At 39.5% G+C, this 22,166-nt stretch overlaps 1 protein-coding gene across 1 annotated transcript in view; it reads left to right on the top strand.

Annotated features, from left to right (window-relative positions):
- Window positions 1-22,166, top strand: part of NKAIN3 (sodium/potassium transporting ATPase interacting 3) — a 2,685,286-nt gene that overhangs the window by 1,219,344 nt on the left and 1,443,776 nt on the right. The window lies entirely within an intron of this gene.

Genomic DNA, 22,166 nt, shown 5'->3' with positions numbered 1-22,166 from the left:
TTTCTCTCTCTCTCTCTTTTCAGCAGACCTGTTTATAATTGCTTATCATCAATAAGGTTTATTCTTCCAGCTGTTACCTTGTAACATATTATGGATGATCACGGTAATGGAATAGTTTTTCTGCTTTGAGATGCTATTGAAGGTGATTTTATTAGCTCACAAGTTGAAATTTAACTCAGCATCATTGATATTTGGCCCAGACTATGTTTCAAATGTATTCTGCAAGTCTGCAAATATAGCATTTAGAGAAATGAATGTTGTTTTAGCTAGAACTCCTTAATTTAAGTGTCCTGAATATATGTGGATATCACTGACCTCTGTGATTTCAACCTTGACTCCAGACAAAGTGGGGTATAATACAACAAAATCTTATAAGCGGCTCACAAAGGAATGACAGTCTAGAACAAATTTACATTAGAAAAGTTCTTATGTCACTGAGTACAAAGAGAAGCAAGTGTTTAACCCATAGAGACATCTAACATCCTTGTAACCTGATTAGAGAGCAGCTGCCTAAAACTTAGTAATAGGTGTGAAAAAAAGAAAAGATGATGCATGCAGGGATGTCAAATTAAGTAGACAAGCATGATACAGAAGGAGCTCTGCCACAAGGCACACACAGCATGCATTTATATAAAGAGGTAAGTTACTCTCTCAGATTCGGTGGAAATCAGCTGGAGTGATTTACTAATGAACATCTGCTGTACCGCTTCCAGCGGGTAGTGGCTATTTTGGAAAATGCTTTCCACCGATTGCTAAGCCAAACAATAGTCTTACAAGGGAATATCAGTCTTTCTTATTAGTATTAATTGAGTAGCTGGACACCCTAATTGAATGTCTATCAGCTGGTGTGAGGGGAAATATCTTGTATTTATAAGGAGAAAGACGTGACACAAGAAAGTATCATATGGATAGCAAGTAGGAGAACAGGGAAACCTGGGTAGAAAATAGGAAAAAGGAGTGCGAACATAAAGAACCCTTTGATAGGAAACAGGAATTCAGAAGTGAAGAAGCAAAATGGGTTTAACAGGTGGTGCAGGTGTCTGAGGAAAAAGATGGTGGAATTATAGTCGTCTTAGAGATATGATAAGGTGGACATTGTCACCACTAGTGATGCTTCAACATTGGCAAGGAGGGACAGGAAAATAACAGCACAAGCTCAAGGCTACCTTATCCTTAGGAGTGGTAGGAAGGGAAAGTGTACTGGTAAAAAGGAGTGATGGTTTATGTAAGAGACAGAATAGTGGGAATTGGGATGGGGAAACAGAAAAGGAGGGCAAAATGGGATCACTGAAGATGTCAAGTATATTTGCAGTTGAACTGTAGGTGGACTATGAGGAACATTGGTGGAGGGAAACATCTACATTTTTAAGATTAATCTCTGGAGAAATCCAGTCTGTTAATAGAAAGGATGAAAATATATCCTGGGTGTAAAGAGAAAGGATTTTTATGGATAGCCTGATGTAGAAGGAATTTTATTTGTTTTTTACAGGAAGAAACCAAAAAGAACAAAAGTCCAGATTTAGTCCTCACCAAGTTAGGTGAAGGGCACAATGCTGAGTTGAGATCTTGAATGATGAGTAGCACCCGTGTTATGGTATATTTCACATTAAGCAGTGCCTGCAAACCAAATAGACAAAGATGGCAGTAAGGGTCTATCTAAAAGTGAATAATTAATAGGTGGCATAGACTCACAGAAAGAACTAGACAGCAGTATAGAACTGGAGTGGGCAAAACCTGTGATTAAGATTCAGAGACAATATTCTGAAAAATGCACAGATGTTTGCTCTAAAAAGGGAAGAGAAGCTACTGAAGAGACTATAACCTGAGGTTATGGATGTGATGAACAATAATAAGGAAGTATCCAAAAGGTGGAAATAAGCAGCAACAGAAACAAATGCTTATCAAGACAAGGGGAAAGGGACTTAGCAGATGAGACAGGCCAAAGCTGGAACGGAAAAGCAAATAATATGGAGTGAAGTAGAGAAGAAAAGTGTTACTCATAAACAATTCAGGCAGAAATAATGGATAAAGAACACTTTGATCAAGTATGAAAAGGAAATTGGGGCAAAAGCAAATTTGTAGATGTATTGAACAAGCTCTTCATACTATATTAATAAAATAAAAAATGGCCGCTGGTACCATTCTGAGAAACAAAGGAAAGTAGCAGTGGTGTGAGATGGACAGATAGGTAGGTCAGTAGAGAGGGAAAGTATAGATAATGAACTAATGCACTTATGGGAGCACAATGTACAGAGCCAAGACAAGATCATTTTCAGAGCAGTAAAACCACTCAAAAATTATACAACATAGCTACTCTCAGAATAGTTTTGAGTAGTATTTTTAATATCATTTATATTACATGAGATCAGTCAAACATCATTATGGATGAATACAAATGCCAGACAGTGATCTTAGTCTGAATACAATTATTATAACAGTAATCTTGCAAACAGATCATTCTAGCAGTCTTGGATTCAGTTGTGACAAAATATATTTGTACCTGAGAAATTTGTAACCAAGTGCACACATTAGAAAAACCGCATCATTTTTATGCCTTTACCTTGGAATCTAGGAAATACTATACATTAAAGATAATACTCTCCATTTAAATGTCCAGTACTTTTCTCAAGCCAAAATAATTTCATTTAATCCTGTCTATGAGCCGGATGCATTCTTTCAATGCATTACACAATCCTAAACTCCTAAATAATACCCTTCTCCCTTCTTGAATTTCACTTTTATTCCAGCTTCCACCTTCTTCATTCTCAGTTACATCATTCTTTATTATTAAGCTCTTTATAAGCTGACACCTTTCAGTTTGAAATACTCTCCACAGTTACTCTTATTGCATCCATGCAGCCATCCATCCATTCATAACCCCTCTTTCACATTTTTGCACTTGGGGTTTGGGTGTCACTTCAACAGTGACTATCATCTAGAGCCAAGGTTTACACCACAGGGTGGCTAGCCTTGCCATGGTTGTTCATCCACACCAGAGACTTGCATGCACTCTGACAACTATGGTCAAGTTAGAGTGCCTAGTCCACCTACCGCATGTCTTTGAAATGTGGAAGGAAACCAGAGCACTCACAGGAAACCCACATGAACATAGGGAGGACATGCACACTCCACACAGAAGGCACCCCAGCTGAGAATCAAACTGGGGAACCTCTTGCTGTGAGGCGACAATATTATCTGACACTCCAGTTACCACAATAAAAAAAAGACACTCAGTAAACTGAATTTTTATAATACATAATTCTGATATTTGGCAATATAAATGGTAACTCAATGAAGCTATCTTTGTAATTTTATTTATTTTTTTATCCCCTACCAGACATACCTGATAACTCTACTACCACTCCCAGCAAGCCATTTGCTCCACTGGGGTGAGAGATAGCCATGCTTTGTCTAAGGAAACATTGTGTGACCCAGTTGTTCTTACCTTCAGTGCCTCATCATCCCATGGGAATAGAAAAATTGATTACGATTTGTTGGACATGTTGACACAAGATCAGATAACATCCACTGAATATAATTATATGACTGTTGAATTTCCTAAGCTCCCCGTAATTTTTGGTATACTGAAAATCCATAAGGATCTTAACAACCTCCCCACATCCAGTCGATGATTCTAGTTGCTCCAAAACAAACTATATAGCAAAATTGCTTGATAACAAGTTAAAAATTGTGTTTCACAGATTCCTTACATTTGCAAGGATTCGTGGCAATTTTTGTCAATGTGTAACAGTTTAAAACCTATATATGATGAAAATTTTCATTACTATACATGTGAAAGATTTGTTCAGTTGCATACCCCATCAGATTGGTATGGAATGGTTTGGTGAATTTTTACATGAAGTTATGGAACTTTACCAAGATGTTATTAACACCTATTGGCAGTTGATGGATATGGTGTTAAGATACAGCTTCATTCAGTTTGGAGGGCACTATTTCAAACAGAACCATGGAGTGGCCATGGGCTTCACCTGTGGTCCACTGTATGCCAATATCATTATGGCCTGGTGGGAAAGATGCTTTCTTTTTACTAGCAGATTTCATATCTATATCTCTATGTATGCCCGCTTTTTGGAGGATTTGTTTATTTGCTGGAAGGGACCCCCAGAGGAAATAAGTTCATTCGTAGAATATATTAATCAGACAACTGGCTTTCTTCACAAAATGTAGTAACAAAGGAACAAAAAAAAGTATCACTAGTAAAAGTTAAGCTCCTTTCTTTGCCATAAATAGATTCATATATTGCTAGACTACTACTGGTTGTAAAGTTATGTGATGATTCTACCTGTGTAACAGGTTGAATAAGGGAGTGATGTTAGACTTGACCCTTGTATTAAAGGTACATAAAATCCAGTATTTCGTTTCCTTATAACTTCATCCCTTATACTACGAATTAAAGGTAAGGGATACCCCTATCCAAAAACATCTGTCCCATTACATCACATTCACTCAAAAAATCATTAAATTCAGAAACTATTCGGGCTGCTCTTACTAGTTGCCCCTTGATGATTCCACATTTAACATGTGGTGGATGACTACTAGCATACTGTAAATAACAGTTAGAAAATGTGGGCTTTCTATATATTTTGGATTTAATTCCCCCACCTGCTGTCTTGGTTAATTCAACATCCAAATACACTATACAGTTTGTACTCACTGTGTAAGTGAATTTCAATAAGCCAGTTGTCTGATTAATATATTCTACGAATGAACTTATTTCCTCTGGGGGTCCCTTCCAGCAAATAAACAAATCCTCCAAAAAGCGGGCATACATAGAGATATAGGTATGAAATCTGCTAGCAAAAAGAAAGAATCTTTCCTACAAGGCCATAATGATATTGGCATACAGTGGACCACAGGTGAAGCCCATGGTCACTCCATGGTTCTGTTTGAAATAGTGCCCTCCAAACTGAATGAAGCTGTATCTTAACACCATATCCATCAACTGCCAACAGGCGTTAATAACATCTTGGTTAAGTTCCATAACTTCATGCAAAAATTCACCAAACCATTCCATACCAATCTGATGGGGTATGCAACTGAACAAATCTTTCACACGTATAGTAATGAAAATTTTCATCATATATAGGTTTTAAACTGTTACACATTGACAAAAAGTGCCATTAATCCTTGCAAATGTAAGGATTCTGTGAAACACAATTTTTTGAACTTGTTATCAAGGAATTTTGCTATATAGCTTGTTTTGGATGAGCCAGAATCAACAATTGGATGTGGTGGGGGGGGGGGGGGGTTGTTAAGATCCTTATGGATCTTCGGTATACCGAAAATCACTGGTAGCTTAGGAAATTCAACGGTCATATAATTATATTCAATGACTGTTATTTGATCTTGTGTCAACATGTCCAACAAATAGGTTCATAGGTTCATAGGTTGGTACTAGGCTATCAGCCCTAGTGCCTATACAAGCCTAGCCATAATAATTCCCTGGCTATTTCTTCCCACACTATTTACTTCCCTGGACTCCTGTCTAACAGGGCGACTGACATGATCCCCAAGGTGAATTTCCTTTCTCCCATCCAGTCGTCAAGGTTCCTTTTGAAGAGGGCTAAAGAGGCACTCTGCTTGACATGTATGGGCAATCTATTCCAGAGTCTGGGGAGTCTGTGGGTCAGGAACCTATCCCTCCAGCATGTTTTGTTTATTGTGATGACAAGGTTTAGATCCCTGGAGCATGTGGCTCTGAGGGATTGGGATTTCTTTAAGTGTAGCATGTCCAACAGCTCTGGGTTTGACATGGCCTTGTATGTTAAGCAGAGATCGCCTCTGAGTAGACGATATGCGACAGAGTATAGCTGGAGTTTTTTAAGGTGGTCAGCGTAGGGCATCAGCTTTAGGCCTGTGATTCTTTTAATGAGGTATTTCTGCAGCCTTTCCAGTTGTTGCAGATGTCTTGAGAGGTACATACCAAACGGGGAATTGTATTCTATAATGGGTCTAATGAGGGATGAGTACAGTGGGACAATGACCTCCTTTTTTCTGGATGAAAAGCCCTTAGTGATTAGGTGTGCCACATAGAAGAATTTTCTGACTGTTGTGGCAATGTGGTTATCGAAGGTGAGACCACTGTCTACCTGTGTCCCTAAGTCTCTTATCACACTTTCTGTGTTTAGTGTTCTGCCACCCATATGGTAATTCACGGGTACATGTTTTTTCCCAAAGGGGATAACTATACATTTCTTGGCATTGAGCTTGAGCCCATGGCTCTGGCACCAATCATCTGTTTCTGTAAGGCCCTTTTATAGAGTATCCACATCATTTGGGGATTCAATAATGGCTCCCAGTTTGCAGTCATCTGTGAACTTTGCTAGCCAGAGTCCCTTAGTGTTGGCCTGTACTTGAGAGAAGTAGATGCCAAACAAGAGTGGTCCCAGGACTGAACCCTGAGGTACTCCACTTGTCACTTGTCTGGAGCTGGATTTGGAGTCAGCTACTTTTACAGTGTGGGTTCTATCAGTAAGCCAGTTAGCAACCCATTGGGTGATGTAGGGATTAATGCCCAGCTTAGTAAGTTTATCTATGATTCCAGAGTGGGGGTGGTGTCAAAGGCCTTGGCAAGGTCTAGATAGGCTGTGTGGACCTCCTTACCCTTGTCCGTGGCTCTGGAGACTGATTCAAAGAAGTCAATCAGGTTCAGGAGACAAGATCAGCCCTTCACGAACCCAAACTGCGTGGGGTCCAGTGTTTGAAGGTTGCCAATGTCTTTGGTTATAAGTTCCATGGTTATACGCTCCATGGCCTTGCAGATAAGGTTCGTCAGACTGATGGGAACGGTAGTTTCCAGGATCCAAGCTGGATCCCCCTTATGGAGTGGGATAACTGTAGCTCTGCGCCACTAAGTGGGCATGGAACCTGAGGTGAGGTTATGATTAAACATGACACTTAGGTGAGGTGCCAGTTCATATTGTAGTTCATGTAGTACACAGCCCGGGATGTCATCTGGTCCCATGGATGCTGTATTCTTAGCTTTGGAGAGTGCATTTTTTACCTGTGTGGCCGTTATTACCGGAATTTGGCAATCTTCCGGTATTGAGATGGGCCATTTAGTGGGTGAGAGGGGGGTGAAGTTGGCACTGAATCGGTCTGCCAGGATATTGGCAATATCCTTGGGATCAGTATATTTAATGCCATTCTGTTTTAGCTCAGAGCAGATCTTAGCATTGCCATTTAGATTCTTGACATAGTTATAGAATGCCTTGTGGTTGTCTTTGGAATCTTTGGCAATCTTATTTTTGTAACTAGCTTTGGAGGATTTTATGAGGGATCTCAGTTTCTTACTGAGGCTGGTAAGGGAGTATTTTTGCATCCTGGGATGTTCCTCTTTTCTGCAACAGTTTCTTCCTTTTGTTGTAAAGTTTGTTTATGACAGGGGACCACCAGATTGGCTTCCGTTTTTTGGATGAGAGCATCTTGGTTCTATTTGGGATGGCACGATTCATGCATGAGTGGATGTGCTCGTACAGTGCCTTAGTATAGGATTCAGCAGTTGAACTTTCAGTTTCCGTCTGCATGGGTGTCATGAAGTTTGTCACTTCTGACTTGAGGAGCATGAAGTTGGCTTTGGAGAAGACTTTTATGAAGGTTTCCTTACTGGGGGGTGGGGGTGGCTTGTGGATGTTAAGGGTGATTAGCTTATGGTCAGACCTGACTAATGGGGGGTGGGGGGGGGTGACCATAGGTGTGGAGCATTGATTTCCCATGTTGGTAATGACCAGGTCTAGGATATTGGAGTCCCTGGTGGGACTGTGGATTAGTTGATCCAGGGCGTTGGAATTTATGAATTCCAAGAGCCGTTGGACAAAGGTGTTGGTACATGAGTAGTTTTTCCAGTTAATGTCAGGGTAGTTAAAATCACCCAGTATTAGAGTGTTTGGTTCTGTCTTAATATTTTCCAGTATGTTTAGAAAGGTGTAGTGAGAATCTTGGGGTATGGTGGGGGATCTTTAGCAAGCTACAATTTGGATTGCAGTCTTACCTAGTGTTAGTTGCATCTGGAGAATTTCAGATGCATTGTATTGGGCAACTAGCTTGGTGGTGTGAATATGCTTGGTGAATATTGACACTCCTCCACCTTTAGTGTTTCGGTCCTGGTTTGGTGGCTGAAAAGTGTGGTAAGAGTTGTAGCCTGGTATTGCAGGGGTGCTCTCTGGAGCTTTGAACCAGGTCTCAGTTACTGCACAGATATCGATGTTCTCCATTTTTAGAAGTGCCTCGAGAGCATGCAGCATTTTGAGGTTTAGACTTCTAGCATTGAGTAGTGTTACCTTCAGATTTTGCATGCTTGTACTGGTTATGGTGGTGGTTTTGTCCTTTGAACTTTGCCTGAAAAAGGCACTAGAGGGGTGGCAAGAGCCTTAGCCAGTAACCTGAATCCCAGGGGCGACAGGTGCAGACCATCTCTGGCAAAGCATCGTGGTCTGTTGATCATGTCGTCTCAGGCAGACAGATACTGGATCCCCTTTGAATGACACCAGAAGCTTAGCCAATTGCTGAAGTCAATCATTTTGTCTTCACATTGTGGTATCATTCTGGGTGAAGGCAGGATGCTACTCAGAGCTAGGGTCATACCTGCCTGGGCCACATGATCTGAGAGCTCTTCCATGTCTTTTTTCATGTAGTCCAAGGAGGTACGTCTCAAGTCATTCACTCCAACATGGCCAATGACAGAGTCATATTTGCACTTGTTGTGGAGTGACTTGAGTGCATGCATTATGTGGCAGATCCTGGCACCCGACAGGCAGCTGACTGTAATTTTCTCCTTGTTCAACCTGGTGAGTGGGACATCAGTGTGCCGGACTATAGCGTCACCTATGACTAAAGTGTTAGGTACGTTGTCTTGCCTTAGGGGCTGTTGCTGGGTGGCACACTGGTGTTGTGAACTATGTGACACTTTGGTTGTGATTGGTGTTTGTTTGCATTTCAGCTTCAACGGTCCTTGTTGCTTGGGCAGGTTACAGTTAAGGGCCTCTGCATATGTGGATTTAGTGTTGCTATATGTGGGTGTTGGTGGTGTGATCAATTTTCCTATAAGCCACATTTACACATGGAGGATGGACAAATCAACAATGGACAGACTTCTGTCCCTTTAGACCCAACAGTTGTCAGATGGTCCGAGAGAATACATAATCAGAGGCAACAGTACCAGAGCCCATACCCACAGATGAACAGGAGAGGATGGAATGGGCAGAGAAATGGCCAGAACAACATGAGGAACCTAAGGTGACTGAGTGTGAAATAGTGGAAATTAACACTATTTCTTCTCCATATAAAGTTGTTTTTAATTATGTGGGGGACTTTAAGGTATATAATTATAGCAGTGCTTCTTCTTCATGTGCTCACGCTGATCTTTTTAGTAGAGGTAACAATTGTGTACCTAATAAGTGTATTGATATTGTCCGACTTATATGTGATTTAAAATTATATGTTGTAATTTAAATTTGAAATATATGCATAGGAAACAACTGTGCAGTGATGGTGAACCAGCCCTTTGAATACCTAGTATATACAATCCGGAACTACATGACTTGTTAAAAGTGTTTGAAGGTGCCTGCGAGGTTGGCTTTAGACATTTTTTTGAAGTGCAACAACACCATTAGTAATTTAACAACTGAGGAAAGCAACATTTTGCAGGAATTGTGTACCAACCATGATATAAGATATATGCAGCCTGGCAAGGGGGGAGAGATAGCAGTTATGCAACAGGATGATTATGTACAGATAATGTTTCAAGTTTTATATAGTGAAACTTATAGTGAAGCTTTTTTAAATGAAGTAAATGTGGTTTATAGGAAAATTGATTACGATTTGTTGGACATGTTGACACAAGATCAAATAACAGTCACTGAATATAATTATATGACCGTTGAATTTCCTAAGCTCCCAGTAATTTTTGGTATACCGAAAATCCATAAGGATCTTAACAACCTCCCCACATCCAATCAGTGATTCTGGTTGGTCCAAAACAAACTATATAGCAAAATTGCTTGATAACAAGTTAAAAAATTGTGTTTCACAGATTCCTTACATTTGCAAGGATTCATGGCACTTTTTGTCAATGTGTAACAGTTTAAAACCTATATATGATGAAAATTTTCATTACTATACGTGTGAAAGATTTATTCAGTTGCATACCCCATCAGATTGGTATGGAATGGTTTGGTGAATTTTTACATGAAGTTATGGAACTTAACCAAGATGTTATTAACGCCTGTTGGCAGTTGATGGATATGGTGTTAAGATACAGCTTCATTCAGTTTGGAGGGCACTATTTCAAACAGAACCATGGAGTGGCCATGGGCTTCACCTGTGGTCCACTGTATGCCAATATCATTATGGCCTTGTAGGAAAGATTCTTTCTTTTTACTAGTAGATTTCATACCTATATCTCTATGTATGCCCGCTTTTTGGAGGATTTGTTTATTTGTTGGAAGGGACCCCCAGAGGAAATAAGTTCATTCGTAGAATATATTAATCAGACAACTGGCTTATTGAAATTCACTTACACAGTGCGTACAAACTGTATAGTGTATTTGGATGTTGAATTAACCAAGACGGCAGGTGGGGGAATTAAATCCAAAATATATAGAAAGCCCACATTTTCTAACTGTTATTTACAGTATGCTAGTAGTCATCCACCACATGTTAAATGTGGAATTATCAAGGGGCAGCTAGTAAGGGCAGCCTGAATGGTTTCTGAATTTAATGATTTTTTTTTGAGTGAATGTGATGTAATGGGGCAGATGTTTTTGGCTAGGGGGTATCCCTTACCTTTGATTCGTAGTATAAGGGATGAAGTTATAAGGAAGCGAAATACTGGATTTTATGTATCTTTAATACAAGGGTCAAGTCTAACATCACCCCCCACATTCAACCTGTTACACAGGTAGAATCATCACATGAGTTTACGACCAGTAGTAGTCTAGCAATATATGAATCTAGTTATGGCAAAGAAAAGAGTTTAACTTTTACTAGACATACTTCTTTTTGTCCCTTTGTTACTACATTTTGTGAGGACAGCTATATGGTCACTGACATTTTAAACAAAAACTGGAGTATTATAAAAGGGGGCTTAGATATGCTGGACACCTTTGGACCAACCCCTAAGGTAGTATATCGAAGGGGGAGTAACATAAAAAATATTTTGGAAAGGCAATGTATTGGTACCAGGACATTGACTTGTCAGATGGCACCATGTGGTATGTGCCATCAATGCCAACATATTTTCTTGGGTCCAGCATTAAGGTATTGGACAAGACCATAAAAATAAAGGGCAAATATAGTTGCTGTTCTCGGGCAGTGGTTTATATTGCCCTATGCACTCAATGTAATGGATACTTTGTGGGCAAAATGCAACGTAAATTGTCACAAAGAATTTATGAGCATTTTTATGAAATTGCACAACATAAGGAAACCAATGCATTATATAGACACTTTAAGGTATTTCCACAAACACTTTTAAATTTGTGGTATTACAACATATACAAAGTGAAGCTTGTGGAGGACCATGGAAGTTATATTTAGAACAGAAAGAAGTATGGTGGCAGATTTATATGAATGCTAGTTGTCCACCAGGATTAAATGACATGGTGTCCGTTTCTAGTTTGCTTAAATTAAAAGTGTATGATAGACAGAATTACATTCTTTATCACTAGAAACATGGTATAATGTATAAATTCAAATGGTAGATGGATGTAATACAACATTAATAGTGATGTGAATGTCTCTTTAAGGAACATGTATTTTTTAAACTCGTAGGTTCCTGAATTTTTAAATGAATCATGTGGGAGTGTTTTTTTGATGTCATTGGCTATATACAATAATATACAGTAGGACTCACAGCTGCTGTATCCAATATCACTTTGATAGTGGTTCTTCTTAAAGATGTTGTAAAGACTCTCAGCTAAACATCTACCCAAACAGATCAACCTCCTTCCCCAGACTTTGCATGGAAGCCACAGCTCCATTTAAAAAGTAAGATGCTTTTGCAAGCCACCTCATCTGTGTATGTCCTAGCATCTATCTGCATCCCCAAGGTCCCTGATTTGATGGTGGCAACTGGGGATCTTGGTTTCGTCGTTCCATATTCATGAATCCTGCTGATTGTCTCTACCAAAGTTAAACAATGTTATTGATATCACTCATTTTTGTTAATAAGACACTAGATTACTCACACAGGGCAGTTAAAGTTTGTAAAAAGAATGTACAATCATATTTATATATGTTACCAATCCATATAACCCCATACGAATTGCAGAAGGAGTCAGTACTGGGCACATTACGGGTGCTGCGAAGAGCACTTTTGGCTGACATCAAAGATTGAAAGAATACTAATTTCATGAACTTTAATTGTACTTTGACTTAGGAATGGGGTCCATTCCCATCATGGTATTAGAAACCCAAAAAATTTGGAGAAATTAGAAAAGGAAGTTTCAAGTTTCATAATGGTTAAGGTGTTTACCTTATAAACACGAGGTGCAGGGTTTGATTCTTACATGGGGTAATTGACTAGGCTTAAATGGCCCATAAGAGAAGTTAGCCTAGTACTAATCTATGGATCTCATTAGGTATTTATTGGCTAAATATGAGATCTAATTTGAGTTTTTCACTTTTTAATGATACTGAATTTTTTCTTCTCATACCTTCATTTCATAGCATAGAAACAGAGTCAAATGACAGATAAGGACTTCTTCAGCAACTGGTTCTTTACCTATTTGTAGTTCTTTGGTAAGATGCAAATCTCAAAATCAAAATAAAGCAATCAGAAATAGGCTACCCAAGTGGAAAATAAAAGTCCAACCAAAGCACAAAAAATAAAATTCACTATAAATGTCAATGAATTGTTTTTGGCATTTAAAATGGGCAGGTTATTCGACAAACTATATATATATATATATATATATATATATATATATATATATATATATATATATATATATAGGGGTTCACTTTACAATCTCGAAAAACTGAAATCCAGAATTTCAGTACCTTGAGACGAAAGTGTCAAAAGTGCAGTTACTCAAAACCGCATATGCACCTGTCACCCCTGGGATTCCGGATATTGGCTAAGGCTCTTGCCACCCCCATAGTGCCTTTTTTAGGCAAGGCTCAAATTCTAAACCTACCACCCTAGAAAACAAAAACGTGAAGAAACTAAGGGTAATGCTGCTCAATGCCAGAAGTCTAAATCTCAAAATGCACGCACTCGAGGCCCTTCTCAGTATAGAGAACATCGATGTCTGTGCTGTGACTGAAACCTGGTTCAAGGCTCCTGAGAGCACCCCGGCACTATCAGGTTTCATCTCATATCATGCGTTCCAGCCCCAAAACTCGGACCACACCACAAAAGGAGGGGGTGTATCCATATTCATCAAGGATACCCACACCTCCAGGTTGGTGGCTACGCACGAAGCATCGGAAACCATCCAGGTGCAATTAACCATAGGAAAAACTGCTCTACAATTTGTAGCATGCTACAGGCCACCCTCTCAAACTCAGGAAACCCACACAGCCTTCCTGAAGACACTGGAGGGTACAAATGTATCACCAAACACCATCATATTGGGTGACTTCAACTACCCGAATATAGACTGGGAACATTACTCAAGCCCAAACTTTCTAGCCCAAAGGTTCCTGGAGTTCATAAATTCAAATGCCATGGAACAACTAGTCACCGTCCCCACAAGAGGAGAAAATATACTAGATCTCATCATCACAAACATGGGGCAAAATGCTCCACACCGGAAGTATATCCCTCATTGGTGAGATCAGATCATAAACTAATCTCACTAGAAATCCACATCCCGCCCCCACCACAAACAAAAAAGACCACAGTGAAGAACTTCTCTAAAGCAAACTTCACACTAGTCAAGACAGGTGTGGTATCCTTCAAGGCCCCCGAGCCAATGGAAACCACAACCCAAGCTGCGGAAGCCCTTACAAATGCCTTCTATGAACACCTTCAGGACTGCATGGATCAGGCAATCCCAAATAAAACCAAGACTCTTTCCACCAAGGGCAAACGTCCAGTCTGGTGGACCCCAGCCATAAACAAACTTTACAATAAGAGGAGAAAGCTATTACATGATAGAGCAAAATCCCAAAAGGGAAGGCATCTTTGATCAGCACTAGCAAGAAACTACGATCCCTCATAAAATCATCCAAGGCCAACTTTGAGAGAAAAATTGCCATAGATTCAAAAGACAATCATTAGGCCTTCTTCAGCTATGTCAGAAACCTGGGTGGAAACTCCCAGATATGCTCAGAATTAGTCCAAAATGATACAAAAATCACTGAACCCACAGACATTGCCAACATACTGGCAGACAGGTTCAGCGCAAACTTCACCCCCCCTCTCCCCCCCAAAAGGAGAGATAACCATCCCAACTGAGAGTAGCCTCCCAGACATCTCAAATGCGCAGGTGAAGACTGCTCTCTCTAAAGCTAAAAACACAGCATCAATGGGACCGGATGGGGTCCCCGGCTGTGTGCTACATGATCTCAATGAAGAACTAAACCAGCACATAAGGCAGCTGTTTAATCTTAGCCTCACCACAGGATATGTGCCCAAGGAGTGGCGTACAGCAACTGTGGTCCCACTTCACAAAGGCGGTGCCTCTACAGACCCTGGTAATTACTGCCCCATAAGCTTAACAAGCCTGGTCTGCAAAGCTATGGAGAGGATCATAATGGAACTCATAAACAAGGACATAGGGGACTTGCAGACCTTGGACCCAACCCAGTTTGGCTTTGTCAAGGGCAGATCTTGCCTTTTGAACTTGGTCAACTTCTTCGAAACAGTCACTAAGGCCATTGATGAGGGAAAGGCAGTCCATACAGCCTACCTTGACCTTGCAAAAGCTTTCGACACAATACCCCACTCGGGTATTATAGAGAAACTTACCAGCTTAAATGTAAACCCATATGTCACAAGATGGGTTGCAAACTGGCTAAAGGACAGAACCCACAGGGTTAGAGTTGCTGGAGCCATGTCAGACTCCAAGCCGGTTACAAGTGGAGTCCCACAGGGCTCAGTCCTTGGCCCCCTATTGTTCGGCATCTACTTCTCAGAAGTACAGGCAAACATAGGAGGACTATGGCTGACAAAGTTTGCGGATAACTGCAAACTGGGTGCCATAGTGGATAGTACATCGGACACAGCCATCCTTCAGAGGGGTCTCACGGAAACTGATAGCTGGTGCCAGAGCCATGGCCTGAAGTTAAACGCAAAAAAGTGTATAGTCATACCCTTCGGGAAAAACAAGGTAACCCCAAGCTACCATATAGGTGGCAACCCACTAAGCACAGAAGAGGTTATCAGGGACCTGGGGACCCAGGTTGACAGTCGACTCTCGTTTGACGCTCACATTGCTAAAGTGGTTCGAAAGACCTTCTACATTGCCACCTGATCATGAAGGGATTCACATCCAGATCAAGTGAGGTCATTGTTCCCCTGTACTCTTCACTTATCAGACCAATGATTGAGTACAATGCCCCATTCGGGATGTATCTCACCCGACACCTGCAGCAATTGGAGAGACCCCAAAAGTTCCTCACCAAAAGGATAAAGGGACTCCAAAACCTGTCATATGCTGCCAGACTGAAGAAACTCCAACTCTATTCAGTTGCACACCATCTGCTCAGAGGTGACCTGTGCCTGGCATACAAGGCCATGACCAACCCGGAATTAATGGACATGCTCCACCTCAAAAAATCCAAATCCACCAAAACCACTAGAGCAAGAGACTTAAACCTTAGCACGGATATAAATAGGACATGCCGGAGGGATAGATTTATCACCCAGAGACTCCCCATGCTGTGGAATAAAATCCCAGTCCATGTGAGGCAGAGCACCTCACTGGCTCTGTTCAAGAGAAATCTTGACCGGTGGATGGGAGATCGTAGGTTTACCCCGGGAATCATCTCTGTGTCACTACTGGACAGAGGCACAACAAACTAATGGGCACAGTATTTCTAACATAAGGGGCGGCGTAAGCCACATAACTTTGGGCTAGGCTTATAAATGCCCTAGGGCAGTTAGCCTAGTATAAACCTATGAACCTATGAACCTATAATGTTGAATTGTCGAATCCATGGTTGTGGTGGTGCACTATTTTACTTGTGGTTTACTGTGTCTGTAAGGTGCGACGTGCTCTGGGATATGGGGATGGCTGCCGATTTGTGGTTATAATTGGAGAGTCAGGTAAGTCTTTTTTTGTTAAGGGTTTTGGGTAGGAATTTGGTATTATGTGAGTGTGTTGGGAAGTTTTAGGTGTAGGTTAGAGTAGATAGGTAAGAGGGAATGTGTAAGTGTTGAAATTGGTGCTGTTTGTACATATGTAATATGTGTTTGTGCAACGGGAATGTAGAGTGTGTAGCAGTGGGTTTAGTGTCTTTTTTCCTTTTAGTGCAACCTCGGAATTTGTATATATAAGTAGCGGGGGTGGGAGGGTGCTCATATGTAGATTAGGTGGGTTTGATATGTATTTGTGTGTGTGTGTGTGTGTGTGTGTGTGTGTGTGTGTGTGTGTGTGTGTGTGTGTGTGTGTGTGTTGGTTTGTTGTAGTGTGAGGAGGAAGGTGATGTATGTGTATTTGTTTCTGTGGTGGAGGGTGTGTTTTAAATTAGGACATCACATACTGAAAGTTCTATATTATGAAGTTTCAGTATTGTGATGTTTATTTTTTCTGAGGTTTCGAGCGTTTGTAGTTTCTGTACTTTCATCTTGAGATACTGAAATTCACTATTTCAGTATTTTGAGATTGTAAAGTGAATATATATATATATATATATATATATATATATATATATATATATATATATATATATATATATATATAGGGTCTATATTATGATATTGCACGCTCAGAAGAGTGAATGACACATAACTGACTCCATGTAAGCGAAAGCTTACAACGTTGAAACCTCAGAACAGCGATTTTTTTCCAAGGAAAAAAATTGCTGTTCCAAAAAAAAAAAAACCTGTAAAACATTACATGATATGGGGGCCATGCCCTCTCTACTGAAATATACCGACTCCAAGATCGCACTACAGTGCCGAAAAGGCAAAGTAGTGAAAGCAGCCAAACGCTATTCCGCTTCACCCTTCTGCCTTTTTGTGTTTTTCAGTTCGCCAAAGACACATTCGACAACCTGCGTCTGTGACAGCATACTAGGGAGCCTATATATATATGCCTACCTGAATACAATGAAACCCCCACAGTATCAAATCCTAAATATTTGAGCCAAAAGCATCGAAACCTCATTTCAGCGAATAACCGGATCATCAAATCCATACCCACAGTAAGTAACCTGCTGGCCAACAAGGTGGACTTTGCCCTTTTTCCAACTGTAGTCCAATCGCAGATTTGGAATATTTAGTTGGGGGGGGCAGCTTCCCAGATTGGGGGGATGTGGGGGTGTAGCCCCATTTTTGCACTCTTGCTGGTCTTTTGGACATAGGTCTTACTCAGACTCCATACTTGCCCTTTCAAACTCCCAACCTGGTTGTTATTAGTATCCTGAATAACCCTGTTCAGCTTTCCAGGGAGAAATACCTTTTATCAACCTCATCCTAGAATAAGGGAGTACAGACAAAAATAAGGTCTTGGTAAGTCTTCTTCGAGAGCTGGCTCTTATTTTTTTTTTCCATGTATGCACCTTATTCCTTTGACCTGGTGGCTGGCTCATGCAGTCCAATAACTACTGAACTGAGCTCAGAATTGATACATATTTCCACATACCCGTAGAGTCTTGTTATTGGAGGAGATTGCACATCTGGGGACTTCCTTGTAGATTAAATTCTTGCAGGAGAACCTGAACCAACTCTTATCCCAGAATAGGTGAGACTGTGTCCAACACTCAGTTCTGTCTGTTTCTGACTCACGTTCTAGTGCCCTAGGATGCTAATGAGACCAGGGCCATCTGCATTGTATTCCAAGCTTAAGCAGCCATACACATTTTTCACACATTTTAAATTGAAAATTTTAATTTCTAGGTTACACTATTATAACTTTTTGTTTCATGCAGCCATCAGAAACTCCATTGATAATTTATATTAACATTGCTTCATTCAGAGATACAAATCATTGTATCGCAGTACATATTCTTGAATTCTGTAATTTTCTTTAATCCTTTTCCATCTTCAGAAACCCTATTTTAGCCATCCACCCTCATCTCTGAAATATTTCTTCATTGTATCTGATCTGAACATTGCACAATGTGTCTTTACATTGTGGCTCCATGCTTTCTTATTTTTTTTACATTCACTACCAAGTTTGACTGAATGTATTCCATTAAGGTACTCAGCAATTTGCATTCACCCTCTGACACCACCTTCTTTTCAAGTAAGGCTCTTTCCCTTTTTGCTTGTATCACTTCTGACGCAGATCAAGAGGTATTTTTGACGATCTCCACTGAAGTGATTCTCTTATATGTACTTCCAAAAACAAGGTCGCCAGTACTGCAGACAAATCTTCACTTGTTGCCTTATTATCTACACAACGAGGAAACACTTTGATGTTTTCTAATGCTGAATGCCTTTCCTAAACATCTTAGAATCCTGCAAACCTTCTTTGCTACTCTTGTCTCACTGTTTTTTTTTACATTAGATCATCTGATACAAGTTCTGATCTATATCTAATTTTATTAGTATCATTATTATTACTTTCAATCAAGTGGTGTACTCCTTTTTAAATCTTTTGATATCTACATGTATTATTTTTCATTTCTGCATTGTATTTAGACCTGTATGTTTTAGCCCATTCTTCCAGGCTTTCCAGAGCTTTCCTTATGCCTTTGACACATTCTTGCCTATTAACTCTTTCTAAATTTGTGTCATCAGCAAAAAAACACTCCTTTTTTATCAGGCATTCTACAATGATATTTTTAAAGACAGTGAAATTGATCAGCAGCAAAACTGATTCATGTGGTTCCCACCTGATCACTTCTTTTTCGTCTAACTGAAATTTGTCTATGACGACTGTGTCCTATTGCCTGGTCACTGTTTTACCATTACAGCAGAGGAACAACTAGAACTTATTATAATTTGTTCACTAACTTGTTCTTTGATGCCTTGGATAACATTTAAATAAGTAACACCTGCAACCACTTTCTGATCTGCTACTCTAGTTCAACAGATATTTCTGTCTGACTCATTTGTCAAGAATTTCCTGCAGTTTGTCAAAACTACACGGGATCCATTTGCTCAACCTGCTTACACATATTCTAAAATTCCTTCCTTCTGAAGTGATCCCATGACTATTCCTTGGAGTTTAAGTTATGAATTTTTAACACTATTGTTGTTGAGAATGGGAATCACATTCACTACATTCCGGCCTTTAGGAATATTAACCTTCTTTCTTGACTGGTTTTGAAATGGTTAGCTAGTGGAATCAGCAGTTCTCCATCGCTGTGTAACAGTTCTAAGGCAAATCATTCAAGCCGTATTGTCATCATTACCTTTAGATTATGAAATTAATTTAGGACCCTTGCTTTTATGAAATGATCAGGTTCAACCCTCTCTGTTGGCTCTTCTGCTGCAGGATTTAATAAACATCATTTTACCTCTATCCTAGATTATAAAAAACAATGTTTATGTCTATTTCCCCTTTACAGTATATGTGCTGATTACAGAATAGTACAGCTTCTGTTATCTCATGTATGCTGTCCTTCCTGGATTTTATGTGTAGCACTGTGCATTGCTTTCATTAGCATAGATTGATTAAGCCACTTTGAACCATCTTGGAGTATTTTATTTTTTTCTTGTATTTAATGACTATGGTCATGCATATAATATTTAATTGATTAATTTAATTGATTAATTCCATGATCAGCTGAGCATGTCATGCAGAAATGTCATGGCTGATTTGGTTTAGCATTAAAAATTTGTACTATGCCCTCATTTAACTACTTTATGATTTAGCCAATATTGCTGATGTATGTTTTATATCAGCGCAATTTAATTAATAGCATGCTAATAAAATAACAAGGTTTTCTTGATGCACTTTTCTCTATTACAGCAGACCCATGGTGCCAGAGTAATTTGAGTTGCCAGTTTACCTCCTATACTGATCTGTTTTGCATAATACAATTTATATCATTTTGTGTGTGTGTGTGTGTGTGTGTGTGTGTGTGTGTGTGTGTGTGTGTGTGTGTGTGTGTGTGTGTGTGTGTGTGTGTGCGCGCACGCACGCACCTGCATGTGTAAGTTTTTAAGTGGTATCATTATGCTAGTTCTGTCTTAGTTGTGTGTGCGTTTGTGTGTGTGTGAGAGCACGTGTGTGTAACCATGAATTATTTGCTTGATTTGCTGTTTTTTTCAAAATAGGAATGGCTTACTTGTTTTGTTGACTAGCATTTCTTGAAGTTGTTATATTTAAGTAGCAGGCTGTGTTGGGGTGGTGCCTGTCACATTGGTTAGAGCAGGAGGGCGTGTGCCCTTGTGCAAAAACACTTACTTTGGTGAATATTTTTTTCCAGTAATCATCTCATCCATCTAAGCTGATTGACTGATTGACTGTCAATGTAAGCTGATTGACAGAATGATAGTTGACTTGATGACTTTTTGATTTTATATTATATAATTTTGTGTGTGTTGTGAATGAGTGTGTGTGTGTGTGTGTGTGTGTGTGTGTGTGTGTGTGTGTGTGTGTGTGTGTGTGTGTGTGTGTGTGTGTGTGTGTCTTTTTATGTAATTACAAAATATGTAGAAATGTAATCTAAAACATTTAATCTAAAATTTCACACACATCAAAAACTAATCCTTCCTTGTGGGGGTCCTAACTCCCCCCCTGCCTCCTCTTGCTTAAACATACTAACTCCATGATCACAAAACTGCAGAGAAAATTGAAAACACACACACACTCAGTCACTGCTGGTGCACAAACTCAGGCTTACAGACATGAGGGTACTTCATGTGCGTGGTCATTAGAAATTAGGAATGGTGCAATTAACTAATCTTCCTTGTAATTCCTACTATCATAACATCCTAAACCACACCAATACTACACTATAGCCTACTATACTTTTTGACCAAATATGATTAGACTAAATGCATTTTTATTAAATTTGTAGATATTTTGGGATTAGATAAAATGAGTTATAGATCAAAAATTTTCACACCCATATATCTATATCTATCTATCTATATATAGATAGACAGATAAATATATTACAAGCAAGATCATAGTCAATAAGTACAATTCTTCATTATTTTATTATTTTTCAGTAGAAATGCAGTAAAGATGTTGAAAAATGAAACATTTTTCTTACAGACGCGTGCACACACACACACACACACACACACACACACACACACACACACACACACACACACACACAAAATCACACTTACGGATACAAGTCAGGCCTAGTGTTTTAGCGTTTCATAGACTGCTACATCATGTTAGAAAACAGGAAAGCAATACTACCATGACAGACTGAAAATGTGATCAGGGAAATAAGAATAAATGTGAAAGGGAAAAGCTTGTTAAAGAATTAAATGTTAACTGTGTGTCTACCAGTGCTAATTTAAGTCAGTTCATCACTTAATTTCTATCTCTCTCTCACTCTCTCTCCACCCCCTCTGCACCCTTTATTATTTATTTATTTATTTATTTTATTTTACATTTGTTGACCGGGCTAGTCTAACTGGATACATGCCCATTTTCAGTAGAGGCCCGGGGAGAAAAGCTCCAAGCATCAGCAGTGACAAAGAATACAATATATAGTAATAGTCAAGTGAATTACAGTATATTGGCTACACTGGGCAGAACAAAAGTTTTACAGAGTAATTTGGTAGGTTTAAGCTAAGATCAAATACAAAGAGCAAAAAATATGAATTAATTTTTTTTTTTTTTCCTCCAATACTTTGAAGGAAATTATTAATTACAGATAGGTGACATAAAACAGTAGAGTAGAGAAGTATAGAGAGAGCAGGAAGGTGAAAGAGATATCAGTCAGGGTTAGAGCAGGGACAAAGCCAGTGAGTTGTAAGATATTCTTTAAGATGTTTTTTTAAAAAGAATAGTGGAAGCAAGGGAGGAAAGTTCAGTAGGAAGCTGGTTCCAAATTTTACCTACTGAGTTGGTGAAAAGTGAGTCCCCAGCTTTGTTATTTGATTTAATAGTGGAAAC

Source organism: Protopterus annectens, chromosome 3.part0, assembly GCF_019279795.1.
Source record: "Protopterus annectens isolate FY-2018-M chromosome 3.part0, PAN1.0, whole genome shotgun sequence".
Classification (NCBI taxonomy): domain Eukaryota; kingdom Metazoa; phylum Chordata; order Ceratodontiformes; family Protopteridae; genus Protopterus; species Protopterus annectens.
This window is presented reverse-complemented; position numbering and strand designations above follow the sequence as displayed.